This window comes from Tursiops truncatus, chromosome 17 (genome assembly GCF_011762595.2).
Source record: "Tursiops truncatus isolate mTurTru1 chromosome 17, mTurTru1.mat.Y, whole genome shotgun sequence".
NCBI classification, from domain to species: domain Eukaryota; kingdom Metazoa; phylum Chordata; class Mammalia; order Artiodactyla; family Delphinidae; genus Tursiops; species Tursiops truncatus.
The window spans coordinates 7,895,329-7,917,110 of record NC_047050.1 but is presented as its reverse complement, the minus strand read 5'-3'; the positions used below and the strand labels follow the sequence as shown (position 1 = coordinate 7,917,110).

Genomic DNA, 21,782 nt, shown 5'->3' with positions numbered 1-21,782 from the left:
TCCTCAGCTGTGCAGCACCGCAGGCCACATCCAGCCCTGACGAGGGCAGCTGGATCGCATGAATTTTTAAAGTAAAACAACGGATTTGGGGGGGAGGGGCAGGGGGCATCTTACTCCCCACCCCACCCCCTTGTGAAATCCCCACAGAAGAAAAGCACGGACCCAGCATGTTGATTTTGGCAGAGGTACACACAGTCCCTCTGTTCGGAAGACGAGCTGACACGTGCAGATTTGCAGAGAAGCCATTCCAAAAGGTTAATTAAATATTACCATTGTTTTCTGAGCTATTAATGCATATTCTTTTATTTCTTCATGTGAAAGCCTTCTCCCTACACAAAATCAGAGTTTGGATTTGCTTCCCAAACCCTTCCCCTTTTTGAAGCCTGGAAAGAGGATGACCGAGGGACCCAGAGAGAGAGAGAGAGAGAGAGAGAGAGAGAGAGATGCAGAATGCAGTTTGGAGCTGAGCAAGGAGGGGCTGTTGTCTGAAATGAAGTCCCTGAAACACACTCCCAGCTGCAGCTGCGGATTGGAATCGTGTGGTTCAAGAAAGGTTCTAGAAAGGGGCCAGGAAGGAACCTCTGCTCTTTCCACCTGTATTTATTGGCTGATGTAACTGGCCACTGGAGCTGAGGAAGGTTGCCAGCCTACGGCCTTCGGTGATTCCGGGGAGGCTCAGGCTGGGATGAGTGAGGCCTGAGGCGGGAACACGGCCCACCCTGCACTGCCTGTCTGTCCCCTACCTCCTCCAAGCCACGCTGCTTTCTCCCTGCCCAGGGTGGGGGCGTCCTGAGGTAGGCAGGACAAGACCCTCGATGCAAATGGGAGAGGGATCCCAAGACAGACGGCGAGGGAAAAGAAGACGGAGGTCAGGGAGAAGCCGAGGTTCCTCCCCGGCAGGGAGCGCCACCTCTGGGACCGCAGTTGCCAAGAGCCCTGAGCCGCGAGGAGCGCGGCAGTCTGCGGGCAACCTCTCCAGACGACGGTCTTCCAGAGCAAGCGGGACAGGTTCGGTTTGCAAATTCAGGATGCCTCCCTGGATGTGGGGATGCGGCAGTGAACCTACAGCGTAATGAATGAAAAACAAAGGACAGCGTGAAGACAGGCGGTGACTTGCCGGATTGGGGGGTGTGCTGGCGTGGATGGGAAGAGGCAGCACAGGCGGTGCCAAGTCGGGCCGCGCAGTCCTGCCCAGGACACCGACCCCGAAGCTCTGCCCTCCCCACCCACCCCGGTACCTGCCCTGCATCTGCGGAGGGCTGGCACCCCACGGTGCTTCCACATGCAGACTTTGCCGCCCGAAGACCTGGGGTCAAAGCCCACTGCCGGCACCCTGGCCGGGCTTCCTTAATGTTTCTCATTTCCTAATGGCTTCGCTTTTAAACACAAATGGCTATGCTGTGGGGTTGTTAAAATGAAAAGAAAAAGTACGCGAGGTGCCCAATATATAGTAAGTGCTCTTGCAAAGGAAGGGAAGCGAGGGAGAGTCAGCACGAGCTAGCCGCGGGGAGTGGAGGAGAGCATGGGGGAGGGGGCCTGGATACCTCGCCCTGTGGGAGCATCTGTTAACAGACCACCCTGGAGCATCCTGGATCCAGCTTCCCTGGATGAGCTCATGCCTGTCTCTGATGGTCCTGACAGGATTCTCATGCTGGTGGGGTCACCTTGACACACTAGCTACCCTGCATGCGCGTGAGGCTTGGTGGTGACCTGTCTGGGATGGAAAGTGCCAAAGCTAAGTGTGTGTCCGCACAGGCCACAGCTGGAGAAGCAGAAAGGGCAAGCACACACGTGTCCTTGTGAGCAGGTTGTAAGTGCTGAGATGTGGCCTCTGGGGAGAAGTGCTGGGTCTCCTGTAAGGTTGGTGTCCAGGGACAGGGATGGCAGGAAAATGATGTCCCAGATTCAGGGACCTTGGGCTGAATTCATTACAACCAGGTGTGCATTGGCACCATAAGGAAATGTCAGGGGGCGTTAAAGAAGCCCCCCCTACACACACACAGACCCTGCTCTTCATGTGGCTTACATCACATCATGGGGACCAGAGGCCGAGAGGGTTCACAGTGACAGCGAATGACAGAGCACAGTGCTAGTGAGAAGGGGTGCGGTCAGGCAGTCAGAGTCACGGGAGGGAGCTGGCAGAAAGGCCAGCCGCACAGAGAGACAGCCAGTCGAGGTAGGGTGGGTGTGGCAGACACCCACTGGGTTGTCTAGGGAACACCACACCCCACCACTGGCAAGTGGGCAGCAGCGAGGACATGCCCACTGGACACTGGTAACCGACGTGAGGGTGGACAGAGCCCCAGCTCCCTGGCTCTGAGCTGACTGTTCCAGAAGCAGACTCCTGACTAGAGTTGCCAAACTCGGCAAATAAAGATACAGGATGTCCTGTTAAACTTGAATCTTAGATAATCAATTAATAACTCTGTAGTATAAGTATAGCCCATGCAACTTTGGGGAGATACTTATAGCTAAAAAAGAATGAGCTGTTTCTCTGAAATTCTCATCTGCTTGGCCATCCTCTACTTTATCTGGCATATCCCTCCTCCTGACCCAAACTGGGCCCTCAAGAGAGTGCTTTCTGCAGGATGCAATGAAAAGAGAACAGAGTCTCCCTCTTTCCAGGGGCTAAAAGTTCAAGATGTTGTCTGACACATGAAGAAGGCCAACCAACCAAGGGCGAGAATGAGACGAGGACAGAAGTCAGAAGTCAGCAAGAGGCAGAGACAAAGGGAACAAGATGCTGACGGCATCCGAGGCCAAGTTCACGCCTCTTCCCTGCCTGCCCCGCAGGGGGTTATTCTGCTTTCTACTTGCCGATCCCTACTCCCTGCCCACCCTGCCCTAGCCCCCAGCTCCTGTGGACAGAGGAGAAGGCAGAGGCGTTGTAATTCATCAGCTCAATGGTAATAAATACAAGCAAATGTACCTTTCGCACAAGAAGGCCAGAGTTACTATGTTATGTGGTACATGGTCAAAGCCACATTACAAGAAGAAATACCATTTCTTATATAGACCAGACTGGGTGTTCTTCAAAAGGAAATTAATCGTCAGGATGGTGAATTGTGTTTGATTTGCAAATTTAAGGAGAATACAGCCAGTGTTGAAACATACACCTTCTCCCCAGTCAGTCCACAGAGCCAGAAGTCCCCCTGCGAACAAAGCTCACGGACACCTAAGTACCTAAAATTTGAATGACAAATTATTTACCACAAATAATAGGCCCTGGGTTCATATCCTACAAACCAGTAAGAAAAACACTGTCAGCACCTCCCCCCCAAAAATGGGCAAGGGGATATTTGCAAAAGAAATATAAATTTCTAATAAACATATGAAAAATGTTTAATCTCATTAATAAGCAAACAAATATAGACACAAACATTGAAATGGCCTTTTTAGACTGTTAAATTGGCAAATTAAGAAAAGCAGTTCCAGGGGCTTCCCTGGTGGCGCCGTGGTTAAGAATCCGCCTGCCGATGCAGGGGACGCGGGTTCATTCCCTGGTCCGGGAAGATCCCACGTGCTGCGGAGCAACCAGGCGCGTGCGCCACAGCTACTGAGCCTGCGCTCTAGAGCCCATGAGCCACAGCTACTGAGCCCACGCACCACAACTGCTGAAGCCCACGCGCCTGGAGCCTGTGCTCCGCAGCAGGAGAGGCTGCTGCAGTGAGAGGCCCGTGCACTGCAACGAAGAGTAGCTCCCGCTCACCGCAACTGGAGAAAGCCCACGTGCAGCAACAAAGGCCCAACTCAGCCAAAAATAAATAAATAAAATTTATTTTAAAAAAAAAGAAAGAAAAGCAGTTCTGGACTCACAGACTTAAAGAACAAATTTACAGTTACCGGGGGGAAGGATTGGGGGAGGGCCAGACTGGGAGTTTGGGATTGACATGTACACACTGCTATATTTAAAATAGATAACCAACAAGGACCTACTATAGGGCACAGGGAACTCTGCTCAATACTCAATAACCTAAATGAGAAAAGAATTTGAAAAAGAATAGATACATGTACATGTATAATGGAGTCACTTTGCTGTACACCTGAAACTAACACAACATTGTTAATCAACTCTATTTCAATATAAAACAAAAATTTAAAAAGAAAGGTAGTTCTACTGAATGCAGCCCAGGGTACAATGGTGTGAGCATTCTTTTGCATGAATCTTGTGTCCCTAATATACAAAGAACTTCTGCAAAATAATAAATGACAAAGAACCCAGGAGAAAAATGGGCAAAGGGATTGAACAGGCAATTCACAGAAGAGTTACAAGTGGTCAAGATAGATGAGAGAGATTTCAGTCTGGATGGTGATTTTGATTTAGGATAGAACTCGTCCTCACGATCAGAGAAGGTCAGGATAAAACACGACACCAGCTCTTGGCCTATGATGTCATAAGTACTGATAACTTCTACTCCTGGGCAGGACATTGGGAAATAGCCAGTCTCACACACTACTGGTAGGTGTCAACATTCCTACAGCATTTTTAAGGGATAATTCCACAGTATCTATTTAAAGCGCCCTAAAATCTCTGACGGCTCTATGTTCCTTCCTTGAAGATATTGCTTATTCTCCTCCTTGTAAAAGGAAATTCCCAATGCTTAGTGTCTCAGGAAATAAGAATTATTCCGTGGGCGCCCCCCCCCCCAAACACATTTTTTAAATTTTCAAACAATGGAGTTATTTTCCCTGGGTTCTGACCCATTTTCTCTCTATTCCGGGCATTCTTTGATGAATCATGTCTCATTCTTTAACATTCCATTAAGAATGAGGCGACCTATGTGGGCACAGTATTATTCTTAAAAAACAAAGCATAAATGCCCGAGCCATGTAACAAAGTAATTACGTTTTCAGCAAAGATGGGGAAACAGTGATTGTGTTGAGTGGGTGAGGATCTCCTACACGCTGAGAATCTAAGCAGCTCTGCTAAGTCCTCCTTTTCCTTCTTTGGAATTTTTCCCACTGCCCCTTCAGCTAAGCATCTTCCCTCCTTCAAGATTTCCTTCGTTCAGGGCAGGAGTCCCTGAGCCTGGAATCCTGCCCTGTCCCATCTCGTCAAGCTGTCTCCTGAAATCATTCTACCAGCTCCTGAGACCTCCCTCCTCCACAAACTGCCCCCAGCTGAGAGCAGAGTGACTCTCCTCCAGCTGCCCACCTGTTTGGAGCCACGGCGGCTCCCTCTCTCCCCCTCCCGTTGTCTGGACTGAACAGCATCGGGCTCTACAGCGTCCTGTCCACTAAATGGCTGCAGCATCCTCCACGTCCTTTCCTGTGCCCGTCTGCATCCAGAGAAGCCGGAGCCCGAGTTTATCAACATGCTTTGCTTAGATCAGCAACTCGGGACGCTGTGGAGCGACATTTGTGTTCTCTGAGATCACCTTGCAGGGCATCACCAAGGACCAGAGTCCTGGGGCTCGGCACACTAGGCTCGCATTTATGGTCAAGTTGAGACTTCTCGAACCTCTCTGTGCCTGTCTCAGTGTCCCTGGGATACAGTAATGCTGACTTAAACTGGCAAGATCTGAAAATCAAACGAATGATAGTGACTTCAGTGAAACGGAGGTCTGGCTTTCCTTTAAATGGTTAGAACACCACTAACAAGTGGATCTAAATATTCAGATCTACCCTCCTGCAATTGTATTTTCCTCTTCTGTGATTCAGCATCGCTGTAATTGAACTGAATTCCACAAGACTAGAAATCTGGTATCTAGGACTATAAAACACCTTCAGTTGGTAAAATATTTAGGAAGTTTTCTTTTAAGTCCTTTTTCAGATTTTGTCTCTCTCCACCGTTAAAATGAATTTCACACCCATTTTCCCCCTTTTACCTTTGGGAAAGATGCTTGCTTTTACAGCCTCCTCTTAATGTCAAAACAAAAGATCTCTTATACTTCTTAGAATCTTGAGATCCTTTTCTGGTAAAGAGGAAAACAAATGTGCTCTAATTAAGGCAATCGGGGAAGTATTGGGTCACTGCAGACCACAGTTAACCCTCTCTAACTTCCATGAACTGGTAGCTCAAATATTAATAGACAACATGAAACAAGAAAATGCCAGGAATCACACAATTTTTCACTCATTTACCCTTAATTTTTTCCTGAAGTGTTGTGTGCATTTTTGTAAGCCACAGTTTGAATGATGTACAGTTTAGGGTGAGATACAAAGAGATAAGTTTACAAGATCATATAAAATTATATTCTGGAGTCAACAGTGCTACCGTAGAGCAGAGGATTTTTCTTCCTTTCCCGTCCTCTGTCAGGAAACAAGAGAAACAGAACAAGATCAGGGTCTAAATCTCTGGTTCGTGTGAGTAATGTTTTATTTCACGTAGGCACTGACAAAAAGACCCCAAGGAGGACAAACAATAATAGATAATAAATTATAGATGCTAGAAAATTGAAGGACATTATGCTTCAGCATTTCTGCCTTCTAATCAACCAGGAGGGATGAGATGTCCTTCTTCATCTGTCTGCTTACAGACCGTTTGTTCATTCACACCCACTGTGTCGTGGGTCACCTGCACAGGACCTCAGCAGACAGACTGTAAAAGCAGATGAGCGGCCGCTGACTGCTGAACCCCTGCCTCCCTCCCCCTCCGGCCATCTGATTTGGTCCAAGGGCATCCTTGAGAGCGCAGAGAGATGAGGAATGATGCTCCTCTCGGTGGCAAGAAGGGGCCGTGAAGGCTCACAGGTCCCAGCCTCTGCAGAACCTTTGTCGGCATCGAGGTCTCCATCCGCGCCTCCCTCCCACACCAAGCATACAATCCCTTCCCCAAATCCAGAAGATCAGCAGTAATTGATTTGGCTTCTGGCCCGTCCCCTTCTGGGGCAAAAGCAACAGTACAGTTCACTAGCTCTTTCTGATGTCTCCCTGCCCTCCTTTAAAGAGAACCCTCGTGTCTGATTAAAATCGGTCATGCGCCAGTCCTGGAGTGAAGAGGTGCTATTTATTTCCGTCAAGTTCTGCTTGGAAGGTTTGAGGCTTCCTCCTACCAGACATTTTACTAGTAAACAGAAAAGTTACCCATACTGTCATGCTCGCCCTGACCTGCAAGCTAGTGAACAATAAATCTTAATTACAGTTAAATGCCAAATCTGCAAAGAATGAGGCAGCGCCAGTCAGCTGTGAATCGGCCTGTGCGCCTCGGCCGGGGTGCAGCTGCAGGAATACATAAATTAGTTCGTGATTTGTTTGTGCCAGAACCATCCGTTGAGGCTGGTTCTTAAAAGCATTTCCAGTATCAGTGGACACTCAGGCATTCATCCTATCGCCATGTCAAATACAGGTGGCCTCTGGGAAGTTTTATCTTAAAGGACCTTCAGCATTATGCTTGGGTTAATAAGAAAGCGCTGTTTCTAAATATCTCGGCAGTTTTCCAAAATAGCGCTCAGTCTCCTGACATCTGCTCCATCCATACTTGTTACCTTTGGATTTGTTCGGGGAGCCGCTGAATAACCTTTTTGTTAGCAATCTCTTTTTTGCACCGTGCAGGGCTACTGGAGTGCAGGCAGGCATCCATGCAGGGGCCTTTTTTTTTTTTTTTTCCCTGCTGCTGCAAAGCTCATGAGCTCCTTGCTATTCAAGCGTTTGCTTGTCATCATGTTAAATAAAGCCACCCTGGTGTCCCCTCGCCTGGGTCCTCTTGACATATTGGCACCTATATGCAAGAATTAGAAAGATGATTGCCCACATAACTCTGTTCAATGGCTTCAGGCTGTTCTATCAATTTTGAGACTGACAGGAGGTCGGAGATGGAACGGAAGAAAGAATGGAGTTTGGGCTGCTCCGTGCTTGGTCCCATGAATCAATCTGCAATCTACTCATATTATTCTAGACGCAGATCCTGTTCTCATTGGGAGTCAATCATCTGCTAGATGCCCCTACCGGCAGGTTCCCATAATAAGGTAGGCTCTGGTTCCCCCGAGCCTCTGAAATCAGCAGAGGGTGGTGGCAGGCCCGGGGTGCGATGCTATTTCACTAAAGAGGAGGTGGATACGTAAGTGGGTAAAAGGGAAGCAGAAAAACCCTTTCCCGACAGAGGTGGCGGGAAGAGAGTTGCAGAGTAGGCAGCTTTCTGTTGCATTTTTAAGAAAAGTGTAAGAGGGTGCATTATTCCGTGCTTAGATGGAGACGTCAATTTCACTTGGGATTCCCCGCGCGGAGAGGCAGCCCCTTCCTGCCCTAGGCCGCCTGCTCCCCCAGCATCCCGGCGGCCCCGCCGCCTCTCCGGGCTCTTCCCGGCTCTTGCAGGGCCCCATCCTGTCACCAGCGGTCCTGCTTCCTGTTTGTGTTGCCGCTTTGTTGCTTCCTGGCGGCCATCCGGAGCCGCCCTTCTGCTGCGCCTCCGCCCCGGGACTGGCTCTCTTCCCAGCTCTCTCTTGTGCTAGCAAATCTGTCTCCCTCCGTCTCGGTCTAAACCCCACGTTTTTAAAGGACCCGTCCTGGTGCTGGAGTCCTTGCCGCCAAGTCCCGCGGGGTGAGGGCCGGCCTCTCCCACGTGCTCTGATTCTCTGCAGACCTTTATCCGAAGGGCTGGTTCAAAGCATTTTTGCATTTGCTACCTCACCTGCCCTTTTGCATTCTTTTGAGGAGGGGCCAAGGGTTGTTTCCCGTTTGTATTGATTGAGAAAGAGGCCCAGAGAGACTGAGGGTTGACTTGGTCCTGAGGAAGAGTGGGGTGATTAGCAATCTGCTCACCGGGGCTGCAGGCTGCTAGCCTGACAGCATGCACCCTGGTCCAGTTTGTACTGCAGGCCAAGCCTTTCCAGGCCTCCTGGCATTTTAATCTCCCGCAGGCGTCATTAGCTTTATTTTAAACCTTGGAAACAAGGTTCACAGAAGTTATCATCTTGCCCAGGGTCACACAGCTGGCAGCACACTGCCTGACTCAAATCTTCCCTCTGCAGGTCCCACTGCGCTTCCCCCAATGACACCCGAGTCTCCTCCAGGGCTCTGCCCAAATGCCACCCCACAGATGAATCTTCTTTACATTGTTCAGTCCCAAATAGAACTCCCTGTCCCTTCACCCATCTTTATTTATCTTTGGAGCATTTATCTTTCTTTGGAGCATTTATCACTACCCAAAAAGTATTATATACCAATACCCAAGAATTATTATATATATAAAATAAGTATTTTATTTTTTTATTATTAAAAAAATTTTTTTTTTCTTGTCTAGTTGTTGCTAGCATGTGTTAGGAAGTTTGACTATTTTGATCACTGCTGTATCCTCCCGGTCATTGGCAGGCATTTAATAAATATCTGTGGAAGGAAGGAAAGAAGGAAGAGAGGGAGGGAGGGAGGGAGGGAGGGAGGGAGGAGGGGGGAGGGAGGAAGGGGGTGCAAGGCGTTCAAGCTCGAAGCTAAATCAGTCATAATGTTTGGCCAGGTTGCCAGAAATGTCAGGCAACAACCCCATCTACATATGGAGAACTCGGGCATGAGGTGGACATGTTCAGGATTCTACCATAAAACACTGGTCGATCTAGGACTAGACCATCAAATTCTGGGCTAACAGACTAAGCTATCGTCAGTTATCCTAGCAGTGGCTTCCTGCCCCCGGGAATCCTGTCCGGGAGCTGTTTTATTACGCTTCTCCAAGTTTTCCTCCTGCACACTGCAAAACTCTTGCCTAGACGTCGCTAATCCAACCACCAACACTCCATCGCTCCTGGGATGCAGAAGGTGGCAGGCCTGTTGAGCTGACCCCTATGCCTTCCAGACAGTACATATAGAACTTACTGCCTTCCTGCTGGCCACTCCCCAGATCCATACATTTTTTTAAGTCAAAGACTGTAATTCCGGTGTTTGCCTGGATCATGGAAGTAAGCCCTTCCGGTGTTTAAAATCCCTCACGCTCAGAGGATCCAAGAGGAAGTGTTTGGACCAGGACCCCCTAGAGTCCTGGTCCACTAGAAGCCCCCCTAGAAGTCCCACACGTGAAACAGAGTCCCTTCAGAAACCCCCTCTCTTTTTTTGTCCTTTAAGTGTTTTCCTCTGAGCTGCAGAGAACCCGCCAGGGACGGAAGACAGCATATTTGCAAGTCCCTTCCTGGCCTCTGCCTCTGGGCCCAGGAAAGAGACATCTACCAAAGTCAAATGTGGGGCAGCAGATCTGATGTGCTAGACCAGACCAAGGTCAAAACCCAGCTGCTCTCCCTGCGTTTCTTTTCTTTTTTCCACGTATGGTCCTTTTAGCCAGTCAACTTAACAGAGATGAACCCCAAAAGAAAACTGACTCTAAATGGAAAGCTTTCACTCTTCCCTAATCCTGGTGGCCCACAAGGAGGCAACCTGAGAAAGCTTTAGTGCAGCTGATGGCGTGTAGGGGGCTGGAAAGTGTGTGAGGCCGCTTCTACTTCAATTTCAAGGAGATGAGCATCTCGGATTAGACTAGAACACAGGTCAAAGGGGATTCATTGGAGGCACCGACGTGCTTTGAAGGATAAAAAGGAAGGAGAGATAACCGTTGACAGAATCACAGTTCAGAAAATCAGGGAAGACTTCATGGAAGAAGTGACTTCTGAAATAAATCCAGAAGGAACAACAGGATCTTAATAGGCAAAGACGGTGTGAAGGGAAAATGCCCTGGATGAAGGGGGTGACAAAGGCCCTGCAGTGGAGAACAGGAAATGTGAAAGGTGGGGACAGAGGCTGGATGAGTTTGGCTGGAGTATGAGGTCCATGCCCAGGAATTGCAGAAGATAAGGCTGTAAAGGAATTAGGGGGTAGAATACCAGTCAAAAGAGTTTGCACTTAATATGAAAGACAAAGGGGAGTGAATGGTCCAGCCCTACGGTGGGATGGTACTCTGCAATGAGAATGAGATTTTTAAAATTTGATTCAAATTTAACTAGTGTAAAGTCAACTCTAAAACCTGATGTTCTATTCAGTTATTGGCAATGTTTAAGGTATGTTTGGACAACTTGGTTTGTGAATCTTCTCTTAGAAATGTAATCTTACGAAAGCTAAACGCAAGATGAAGTATAACTGATAAAATTTAACTTTAAAATTGAGACGGGCTGTAACTATGCAACACACACTGGATTTGAAGCTCAGTACAAACATAGGATATAAAACATCTTATTCCTTATTCTGATGTGGATCATACTTTGTAACGATAATATCTTGGATTTCTTGGGTTACGTTAAAATGTTATGAAAAATGAAGACCAAAAAAAGGCAAGGAGGAGCCATTGAAGGTCTTTGAGCTGGGCTGCTACCTGATTAAAGATGCATTAAAATAATAACAATTAATAAGAAGAAGGACTTTGAGGATGTGTGTGAGGCAGGTTGCAAGGAGAGTCTAGAGACAAGAAAATCCACGGAGAGGTTCTCTAACGGCTACCGCAGACAAAGCCTGAGTCAGAGGCTCAGAGATACATACTTTACTCTCCAAACATGGCTCCCTGTTCTCAGGGATGTTCCCGCTGGGCTAACTAAGCCTTACTCCCCCAGTACTTCACAGTCAGGAGAGTTCTGGGCTCTATTGGGAGGGGTCAGTTACTGTGAAGAGTCACCCCGAAGGGTCCTGGACCGACCCTGACCCCTGGTTTGACTTGGAGGCAACCTGAGAAACTTTGTTATTGCATCTCGGGCTGGAATTTACCATTGGAAATGCAGCCTTTATCATTGGCATAAGGAGAACTGTTTTGCATTTGATGACATTTTCGAAATGGTGTGAAAAAACCTTGACATTTTTATTAGAAAATCTATAAAGCCCAAACAAATGGTTTCATGCTGCTCTGCCTCATTCTTCATATGTTCATTGGCAATCCATCATCCCTCCCACCCCCCTTGAACCCAGCAGCGGCAACGTCTTGCCTGGGAATAAAAGGGCCTCTCAGAGAAGCCGTTTCAACCTCGCTTGTCCTGTGCCTCTCAACTTTTACCCCTTAAATCAACTACAATCATCCCAGTTTCACTGGCCCCCTTCCTGGAAGGCTAAACAGTGCTGTCACCTCCTTCCAGAGCCTCTTCCTGTACCTCTCATGACACTGAATTACAGAAGCTTGACCCACCTCCTCTTGAGTTGTACATGGGACTCTCCTTCTCTGGACTCTCTTACACGTGATTCATCTTCCAGTTTGGACCAAATAATTGGATTCAGAGCAAATCAGTGAAGGCTTTCTCTCCTGAAAAAAAAAAATACGTCCCTTTCTTAGATTACCATTTTGGATAAAGATCTCAGCTACCCTAAATTTCAACTAAGGTAGCCTGCATCATTCTGCCTCACTGTCTACTGTACCCCACCCGAGATGACTTCATCTGTCTGCCCATCGGTGTGCGACCTCCTGCCTCTGCCTTTAGGCTTCCTAAGACCAAGTGTTGTTTGACTTTCTCTCGCCGTCTCCACCGTGGGGGTTCTCCCCTGCTCCCCCTGCTCCGGGCCCTGTCTCTCACTCACTGGGCTGACACTGAGCTCTTAAGCACGGGTATCGCTGCTCATCCATTGGACCCCATCACTCTTTCTGCATCTTCAAGTGAGTCTGGTGTCTCTGCCAACACCATCACCATCTGGTTCTTTCTTAATTCTCCACCTGGCTCCCTCCTGCTTCCTTTGATTAATCAGCTTCTCTCTATGTTCTGTTTTGTACTCCCCTGTGTCTTTCTTTCTTTAACCAAATTTGTTGAACCAACCAATGGTTGGCCAAGGAGGGTGTTAGCGTGAGTTTTGCCTTACAAGGTCTTCATGTTTTCATTTAATTCTCACACCATCCTTATGAAGGAGAGAGGACGGAGGTTATCGGCTCTACTTTCAAGAGGGTAAAATGGAGGCTCAGAGAGGGTAAATCCCTTTCCTAAGGCTCCCCAGCTCATAAAGGGCAGAGGTGAGACCCAGGTCTTCCGCCCCCAAATCACAACGCCTCTCTGCAGAACCCCACGTTCTCACTTCCTCGTTGCCGCTCTCCTGCACTCTCATTTCTGATTTCGGGCCTCTCCCACCTCTCATCCGTTCTCTGCTTAGCTCGGCTTCACCCACGTGGCTTCCTCTCCTCTTCGTCCTCTGCCCCAGGTTCCTCTTGCACAGTAACTGCCGGCCAACAGCCTCACACACTGAGCTGAAATGGACAGGTCAACCAGAGGCCCCGGCTCATCCCAGAGCCCACAAGCTACAAGCTACGAGCTACAAGCTTGGCTACAGGCTCTTTAGGGCAGGATCTTGCTCTGAAATGCTGCCACTGGCTGTCCCCCACCTGCTCTCCACCCTCCCGCTGTCCTGTCACCTCCATCTCACAAACACCCATCAAACCCCAGGATACTGGCCGCTGGATGGCAGGACTGTCCCCTGTGTTCCCAAATCACCTTAGGCTGTAGCACCTTGGGGGCTCATCTGTGTTTTTTTCACGCTTATTGTGATTTGTAGGACACTCTGGGAGCAAACAGATACCAGGGTGAGGGCTGACAGGAAAGGAAGACCCAGATGGCAGATTCTCCGGCCACACAAGGGACTGACTACCTGTGCGAGCTTCACTGCCTGACAGTCAACAAACCTGTACTTCAGGTAAAGGGAAAGTCTGTCCAAAAAAAAAAAAGTCTGCTTTGTTGTGGGTTTTTTCTTTTCACGCCAAGACTTCTGGGGTCATGTTTACTGACTCCCCTCCAAGACCAGGATCAGACCCAGACAGAAATGCAGGGACAGGACATAGAATTCCTGCGACACCTCAAGCCTGGCAGGAGTTCTTTTTGTCCCTTGACCCATCTCCTGTGCCACCCAGAGTGACAGCAGCCAGACCAGGCAGGCCCGAAAAGCCACAGAGAAGAAGTGACGCCCCCTCCCCGTCCTACACCCCAGGGGCCAGCGCCACGAGGGCAAGCTCTCACATCACGTGGCACTCTGGTTGGGTATCCTGGTATGACACTGCAGCTACGGAATCAGTCAAATAAGCTCACTGAACAAGGCTGAGGGTGTTCCAGCTTGAAGTTGACACCAGGATGGGTGGGGAGCAGGTAGGGAGTGGGTGGGGACCAGCCAGCCAGCCCTCCCGGCGTGACACAGCACCTCTCCGCCTGTCCTCTCAAATCCTTGCCAACTAAGGCCTCAGCACGGCCAGCAAAAGAGACCAGCCCCCTTCCCCCTCCTGTCTTTTGTCCTCCCTGACAGAGCACTCAACTAGGAGTCCACTATATCAGCGGTCCCCAACCGTTTTGGCGCCAGGGACCGGTTTTGTGTAAGGCAATTTTTCAACAGACGGCGGGGTTGGGCGGGGGAATGGTGCAGGCGATGGGGAGCAATGGGGAGCAATGGGGAGCGGCACAGGAAGCTTCGCTCGTAGCCCGCCACTCACCTCCCACTGTGCTGGCCCGTTCCTAACAGCCGTGCACTAGTACTGGTCCGAGGCCCAGGGGTAGGGGACCCCTGCACTATATGGATTCTTTCTTACTGGAAACGATGCAAAAGCACAAATGCTCATCGCCTCAGCTTGTTTTTTGGTTTGGGTTTGGGCTTGGGTTTTTGGCCAAGCTGCGCGGCTTGTGGGATCTTAGTTCCCTGATCAGGGACCGAACCCGAGCCCTTGGCAATGAAAGCACCGAGTCCTAACCACTGGACCACCAGGGAATTCCCTATCAGCTTGTTTTAAAAAGAAGATCATGCCTTCCTTCCATCGCCTTCCCAACCTTCCCGCCATCCTACACACACACACACACACACACACACACACACACACACACACACTCACACACACACTCACACTCACCCAGCAACACCTGAGGGTTGGTAAGAAGCCTGAGAGTGCTGTGAGCTCCTTTCGATGAACTCTGCATAAATATTAGAACATCTTTTGACCATGACCACCTGGCTATTTAAAGTGATCCTATACTATTTAAAAGAAAAAAATCTTAGGCTCTTTTCAGCTGAAGAAGAGAGAGCTTGGTAGCTGCTTGAGTAAGGTGACAGCCTCCCCTTTCCTTCGTGGCACAGTTTACACAGAAGGAAGAGAGCGGCTGGGCCAGGCAAGGCACGACAGGAACCTGGTCCCTTCCCAGCTCGGATGGAGACTAGAAAAACTTGGGATCTGCCACCCTCCTCCCCATCTGATTTTATTCTAACCAGCACAGATTTAATACACGTACACTGTATATGTATCTATGTGTATATATATATTTATTTATTTAAATATATAAATATATCAAATGTATACATATTTGCATACATTTATATGCTACACAGATTGTTTGCTTGTTGTGAGCCCATGCTCTAGACACTGAGAGTGTACTACTGCACTGTCGGTTTGTATTTCAGGCAAGGATGTCCCACGATTGTTTCTAGATGTTAACTGCAGTGGCTCCCAGGATTCCCAGCATGTCTGTCTGCTCCCTGAAAGCTCTTTGAGGGCTTCTCGTCATTACAGTTCCCTGAGTTTTCACTCTTTCCTGGCAAGCCATCTGACCTCTCTGCGCTGCAGCTGTGGTCACCGTCCGCCAACTCCATCCATCAAGACTATTCAAAATTGCAACCAGAAATTTTGTTTCCCCAAAATCTAGAATTAAAATTTTCTTTCCTTCAAACCTACATTTAGGTTTCATGCTTCATTTTTTTCCCCCTCAAATTCATTATTTATGCTCTTGGAATAGACAGGGCTGTGCACGAGAGAGAAAATGTCTACCTTTATTTCGTCATTTAGCCCCATTAGCTGAGGCCGCTCCCCCCCGTGGTTGCCCCTTGAACACTTACAATTGCCGTTAAACAGAAGAGCAGAGGACGGCAGAACGAAGGGGCCTTCGAGAGTCAAAGGTTGCAGACAAACAGCCCATGGGCTTGAAAGCCTCTGCCTGCTTCTCCTCAGAAGAAGCTGGGGTGCCAACCGGCAGGCCTTGCCCACAGCCATGAACCCTGGCCGGAGGGACATTTTGAGTGACCGAGAACCACCAGAGCACCACTCAGAGGAATCCATAACTGGTGATGGCATTTGCAGGATGCAGGAACGTGGGACCAGGAAGAGAGAAAAGCGAGAGGAAAGGCCCAGAGCCAGAGCTGCTGCTGCTCTGACCTGGGACAGAGGCGGGGACAGAGACAGAATTTTCAAAAGACCTTTTCACTTTTCTCATCTTCGGAACCAAGTAGCTCTCTCTCCCTTTTTCTTTATATTTTCAGTGGTTGTTACTGGTGCTCTTTACTTCCTTTTGTGTTAATTGAAGAAACACCGAAAGGCTATTTTGTGAAGATATCGCAAGCAACCCCATCGGCTCAGGACAGATTTTCCTTCGTTCTTAAGATGACAATTGTGAACCTGTGCTCCAGTGACACAGGGCATGTGACCAGTAAGACAACAGTTGGACGATGTCCTGAAACCCCTAACAATATGTGGTCAGAGGAGACTCACCAAGTCCATTTTTGATTCAGCAGCATTGCAGCTAAAAAGTTCTCAGCTCTGCCCTCATTTGCCCCTTGCCAGTGGTGGTACAGCAGGCGTGGGATGTGAGGGAGCTGGGCGGGAAACAGAAGGAAACAAAGTCTGATTGCCAGTTCAGCCCAGTCAGAGCTGCAGTAATACCCGCTCATGGACCATAGGTTATCCCAGCGAAATACGGGGCAGCAACACGCAGCAACACATTTTTTTCTTTTTTATATTGAAATATAGTTGCTGTACAATATTATATGTTACAGATGTCCAATATAGTGGTTCACAATTTTTAAAGATTATACTCCATTCATAGTTATTATAAAATATTGGGTATATTCCTCGTGTTGTACAATATATCCTTGTAGCTTATTTTATACCTAATAGTTTGCACCTCTTAATCCCCACCCCTATCTTGCCCCTCCCCCTTCCCTCTCCCCACTGGTGACCCCTAGTATGTTCTCTATACCTATGAGTCTGCTTCTTTTTTGTTACACTCACTAGTTTGTTGTATTTTTTAGATTCCACATATACGTGATATCATACAGTATTTGTCTTTCTCTGTCTTATTTCACTTCGCATAACGCCCTCCAAGTCCGTCCATGCTGCTGCAGATGGCAAAATTTTGTTCTTTTTTATGGCCGAGTACTATTCCATTATATATGTATATAAATACCACATCTTCTTTATCCATTTATCTGTTGATGGACGCTTAGGTTGCTTCCATATCTTGGCAATTGTAAATAATGCTGTCATGAACATTGGGGTCTATGTATCTTTTCAAATTAGTGTTTTTGTTATTTTCAGATATATCCAGGAGTGGAATTGCTGGGTCATATGGTAGTTCCATTTTTCGTTTTTTCATTTTCTGAGAAACCTCTATACTATTTTCCACAGTAGCTGCACCAATTTACAGTCCCACCAGCAGTGCACAAGGTTCCCTTTACTCCACATCCTTGCCAACATTTGTTATTTGTGTTCTTTTTGACGACAGCCATTCTGAAAATGTCAACAAATTGAACCAGCACTGATCAAGTGCCTGCTTTATCCAAGTTTTAATATACAGTTTTTCATTTAGCTTTCTGTTATGGGCTGAACTGTGCCCCCCACCCCCCAAAAATTCATGTGTTGAAGTCCTAACCCCCAGTTCCTCAAAATGGGACTCTATTTGGAGACTGGGTCATTAAAGAGGTAGTTAAGGTAAAATAAGGTTGTAGATCCTAATCCAATCTGACTGGTGTCCTTATAAGAAGAAGAGATCAGGGTACAGATCAAGGAACGACTATGTTTAGACACAGGGAGAAGACGGCCACCCACAAGCCAGAGAGAGAGGCCTCAGGAGAAACCAACCCTGCAGACACCTTGATCTCGGACCTCCAGCCTTCAGAACTGTGAGAGAACAGGTTTCTGTTGTTTCCGCCCCCAGTCTGTGGTATTCTGCAGCCCGAGCAGATGAGGGCACCTTCTCAACAGCCTGTACACTCAGAACAGAAGCAAGGATATAAAAGCTCAGTGATAGAAAGTAACTTGCTCAGAATCAGAATTGTGAGGGGGAAAAGCAGGCATGAAAAGGCATCCTCTGTCCTCAACTCAGGAGCCTTGAACAGACAGTGCAGTTTCCAGCTCCTGAAGACAGGAGAGGCACTGGGCAAGAACGTCCCGTCCTACGGAGTGAACCCAGGGATTAAACCCATAACTGCCCACCCTGGGCAGCTCTAGAGAAATCATTGACGTGGAGGTCCATGAGGGGCTGCAGTGAGGCTGGCCTGTCTCCTGCCGCTCGGAGGAGTGAAGCCCTGAGCAGCTTCACGGGCAGGTCCCTCCCCAGGGCTCCATGTGTGTCACACCAGGTGATCCCCACTGCATCCCATGAGCTCGGGACTTCCATTTTTCCCCATAGCTTTCCTCTCTCGGGTGCCCTCCATTACATCGATTCAAAGAAGACCTCTGCTTCAGAAAGTATTCTTTGGGTCACTTCTTGTGGTGCTGTTTTATGCCACTCCTTGTCTGCTCCTTCTAGCACTTTCTCTCCATCTTCCTTTCTCACAGAAATGCTATCTTCTCTTGCACGCTACACATTATACACATGCAAGCTGACCATGTCTTTATTCTCTACAACTGTGGCCCCTGAAATTAAATATTCTATATTCAACTCCCACTAGACAGGAGGGTTGGAAATAGGTGATGGAACACAGGAGACAATGAGACTAGTTGGCTCTCGCAGAGTTTACAGGTGAGTATCAAAGATGAAAGCAGACAATTACTTACAAATTAGACGCATTTCCTTACCAAAATAGAGACATATGGGACTAAAGCAAGTTGTCGAATGAGCTGCCCGAGAATGTGGCATCTCAGGGAAACCTGAATGGTCAGGGCTTGGTGAGGCCAGGCGGGAGCGAGGATGAACCAGGCAGAACAAAGAGCTCGTTGGCTTTTCGCATCAGAGCAGGTTTGGCTGAGCTGGGAGCCTGCACAATCGTGTGACGGGCATGAATGAGGTGAGAGGATGCAGAAGCCACACTGTGCCCATCCTGAGAAGCCACCACAAGGACTATGCACTATATACCAAGGATAACAGGACCACACAAAGTTTTCTTTGTTTGTTTGTTTAACTTTTTTTCTTCTTCTTCTTCTTCTTCTTTGGCCATGCTGTGCGGCTTGAAGGATCTTAGTTCCCAGGTCAGGGATTGAACCCAGACCTGGGCAGTGAAAGCACCGAGTCCTGAGCACTGGACCGCCAGGGAATTCCCAAAGGGTTTTTTTTGTTTGTTTGTTTGTTTGTTTTTTGTGTGTGGTACGCGGGCCTCTCACTGTTGTGGCCTCTCCCGTTGCGGAGCACAGGCACCGGATGCGCAGGCTCAGCGGCCATGGCTCACGGGCCCAGCCGCTCCGCGGCATGTGGGATCTTCCCGGACCGGGGCACGAACCTGCGTCCCCTGCATCGGCAGGCGGACTCTCAACACTGCGCCACCAGGAAAGCCCCCCCAAAAAAGGGTTTTTAATAGAGGAAAAACTTGGTCTGATATGGAGGAGGAGCTGAGAGCTTATTTTACTTTTTATTTAAAATTTTTGATACGCAATAATACCTTCACATGTTTTCAAACACCAGAAAGCATGAGAAGGTGTTCAGTAAAAGCTCCTCCCTCGTCCCTCATTTGCTTCTCTCCTAAACAGGTATCGATTTTTTATAGTCTCTTATGTGTCCTTCCTGACTTTTTCTATACTCACTCATAATCAAATAAAACTAGCAATTCTTATTTTTCTCCTTACATATTCAAAAAATAGGGCTTCCCTGGTGGCGCAGTGGTTGAGAGTCTGCCTGTCGATGCAGGGGACACGGGTTCGTGCCCCGGTCCGGGAGGATCCCACATGCCGTGGAGCGGCTGGGCCCGTGAGCCATGGCCGCTGGGCCTGCGCGTCCGGAGCCTGTACTCCGCAACGGGAGAGGCCACAACAGGGAGAGGCTCGCGTACCGCAAAAAAAATAAAAAAATAAAAAAGAAGTAGCATACCATGCGCTGTGTTCTGTACCTTGAATTTCTCTGTGATAGCTCTTGACTGTTTTGCATATTGTCGATTTAGCTCTTAGTGTTAGTATGAGTATGAGTACGAGTGTTAATATTAGTATTAGTATCAGTTATCTTTTCACAAATGTAAGTTTCTCCTCTCTGACCAGATGGTACTGAGAGGCAGAAGCTGAGTCTTATTCAATTTTGTATGAGGTAGGCGTTCGTTAAAAAAAATCTGTTGAATTGAAGTAGGTGAAGAAAGAGTATCTTTGTCAAATAAATCAGTTACTATTGAAAAAAACAAATGCTTCATCTGGCCTATTCACTTGAAATTTTACTTTTACTTAGGCTACTTTCCCAAGAGTCACAAAGGTAGACAGAATACATAATGAACCCACTCCGCCATGCCCCAGCTTCAACAGTTACCAACATTTTGACGAGCTTGATTCTCATCTATGCACACCACCCATCCACTCTGGGGAAGGAGAGGGCTGAAGTATTTTAAAACAAAGACATCATGTCACTTCCTCTGTAAATACCCGAGAATTCACCTCTAACCGATAGAGCCTTCGCTTCGCGAACAGAAGGGTGTGCAGGCAAAATTAAGAGTAGCTCTTCAGCTAATGTCCACGCCGTGGTCAGATTTCCCTGATTTTCTCCAGAAGGTCTGTATACACTTGGCTTGTTGAAATCAGGAGTCACGCTCAGCCCACAGATAACACTTGGTCACTGTGTTGACAGTTCTTACACCTCTTTGATTCCATCACAATCCCCTCTCTTCCCTCTTCTCTCTCTTGCGTGCCACTGATTTGTTAGAGAAACCAGGTCATCTGTCCTGCTCAGTGCCCCACATTCTGCATTTGTCTGATTGCTTCTTTGCGGTCATATAACTTATTTTCTGTCCCCCATATTTTCCTTGAAACTGGCAAGATTTGTGTTTGGAAAATGTAATCCAAGTTGCTGTGAGGAGAACTGATGGGAGGTGGGAGAGTGGACAGTGAAAGGCCACGCTGTCCCCCAGGCAGGAGAGAAGGGTTCCCTACATGACAGCGGTGGCACATAGCTCCAGGGGTGCGAGGACAAAGAAGTGGGATGATTCAAGAAAAACTTAGGAGATATGCTCAACCAGACTGCTGGCTAATCGGGAAGGAGGATGCTTCTTGACGCTCTGTGAAGAATCTGGGTCTCCCCATGAGACAAACGGAAAAGTCTGCTTCCCCTGGAAACATTTACATGTTTTCTGACAATCTCCTCACAATAATCATTTATGACAAATTTTAAGGGCATGCAAAGTTGTAGTATTATTGTTGGTATTAAATTTTATTGCTGTGGCTTTAAAATGTAGACAAAAATAATTCCTTAAGTAGCTGGAAATTGTAATGATACTCTTGGGAATAGATTTTATTGCTATGGATACTGTAAAGCACAAAGATAATAAATTTAAATTGTGGTATTAGTATTGGGAATATATCTTATTGCTCTGGCTAGAACACAAAGAAGCAGGACCCCGAACTTGCTTCTCCCCAGCAACAGGTTTATATGAAATGATGCTGGATCTGGTGTGTAGGGAGGATCAAAGGTCACCAGCATCACAGATCACGTGACAAGGTGATAAACCTGGGCTGATGGGAGAAGGTAGAGAGAGGCTTGTCTCTTACAGGTGGCCAGGGAGCTGGAGAGACACAGGCCCAGTGTCTCTGAGTAGGAGGTGCAGGTGGTCACATGGCCTGCGGGAGGGTCATCTGGGAGGAACTGCTGCAAATCCACCCCCACTGAGATGTCTTTGCATCCCACCCGCTAGCACACGCACTGCTTCACACGCTCCCGATTTGAGTCTAGTTTTGAAAACAAGCTCTACAGACCATTTGGGTTTGGGTATTGTATGGTCTTTCACGTCATGAACACTGCCCGCGGCTCCCTCCGTATCCA

At 48.0% G+C, this 21,782-nt stretch overlaps 2 long non-coding RNA genes across 2 annotated transcripts in view; one reads left to right on the top strand and one right to left on the bottom strand.

The window, feature by feature from the left end:
- Window positions 1-250: 250 nt before the first annotated feature.
- LOC117308700 (uncharacterized) overlaps window positions 251-21,782 on the bottom strand; it is a 70,458-nt gene continuing 48,926 nt past the window's right edge. Inside the window, exons 3-4 of the long non-coding RNA XR_004522864.2 lie at window positions 12,023-12,136; window positions 251-1,062 (exon numbers count right to left, since the gene is read on the bottom strand). This is a non-coding gene — a long non-coding RNA (uncharacterized lncRNA). The remainder of the gene's footprint in view (window positions 1,063-12,022; window positions 12,137-21,782) is intronic.
- Window positions 13,295-15,516, top strand: LOC117308701 (uncharacterized). The gene is made up of 2 exons (XR_004522865.1): window positions 13,295-13,506; window positions 15,247-15,516. It is a non-coding gene; the product is annotated as an uncharacterized lncRNA (long non-coding RNA).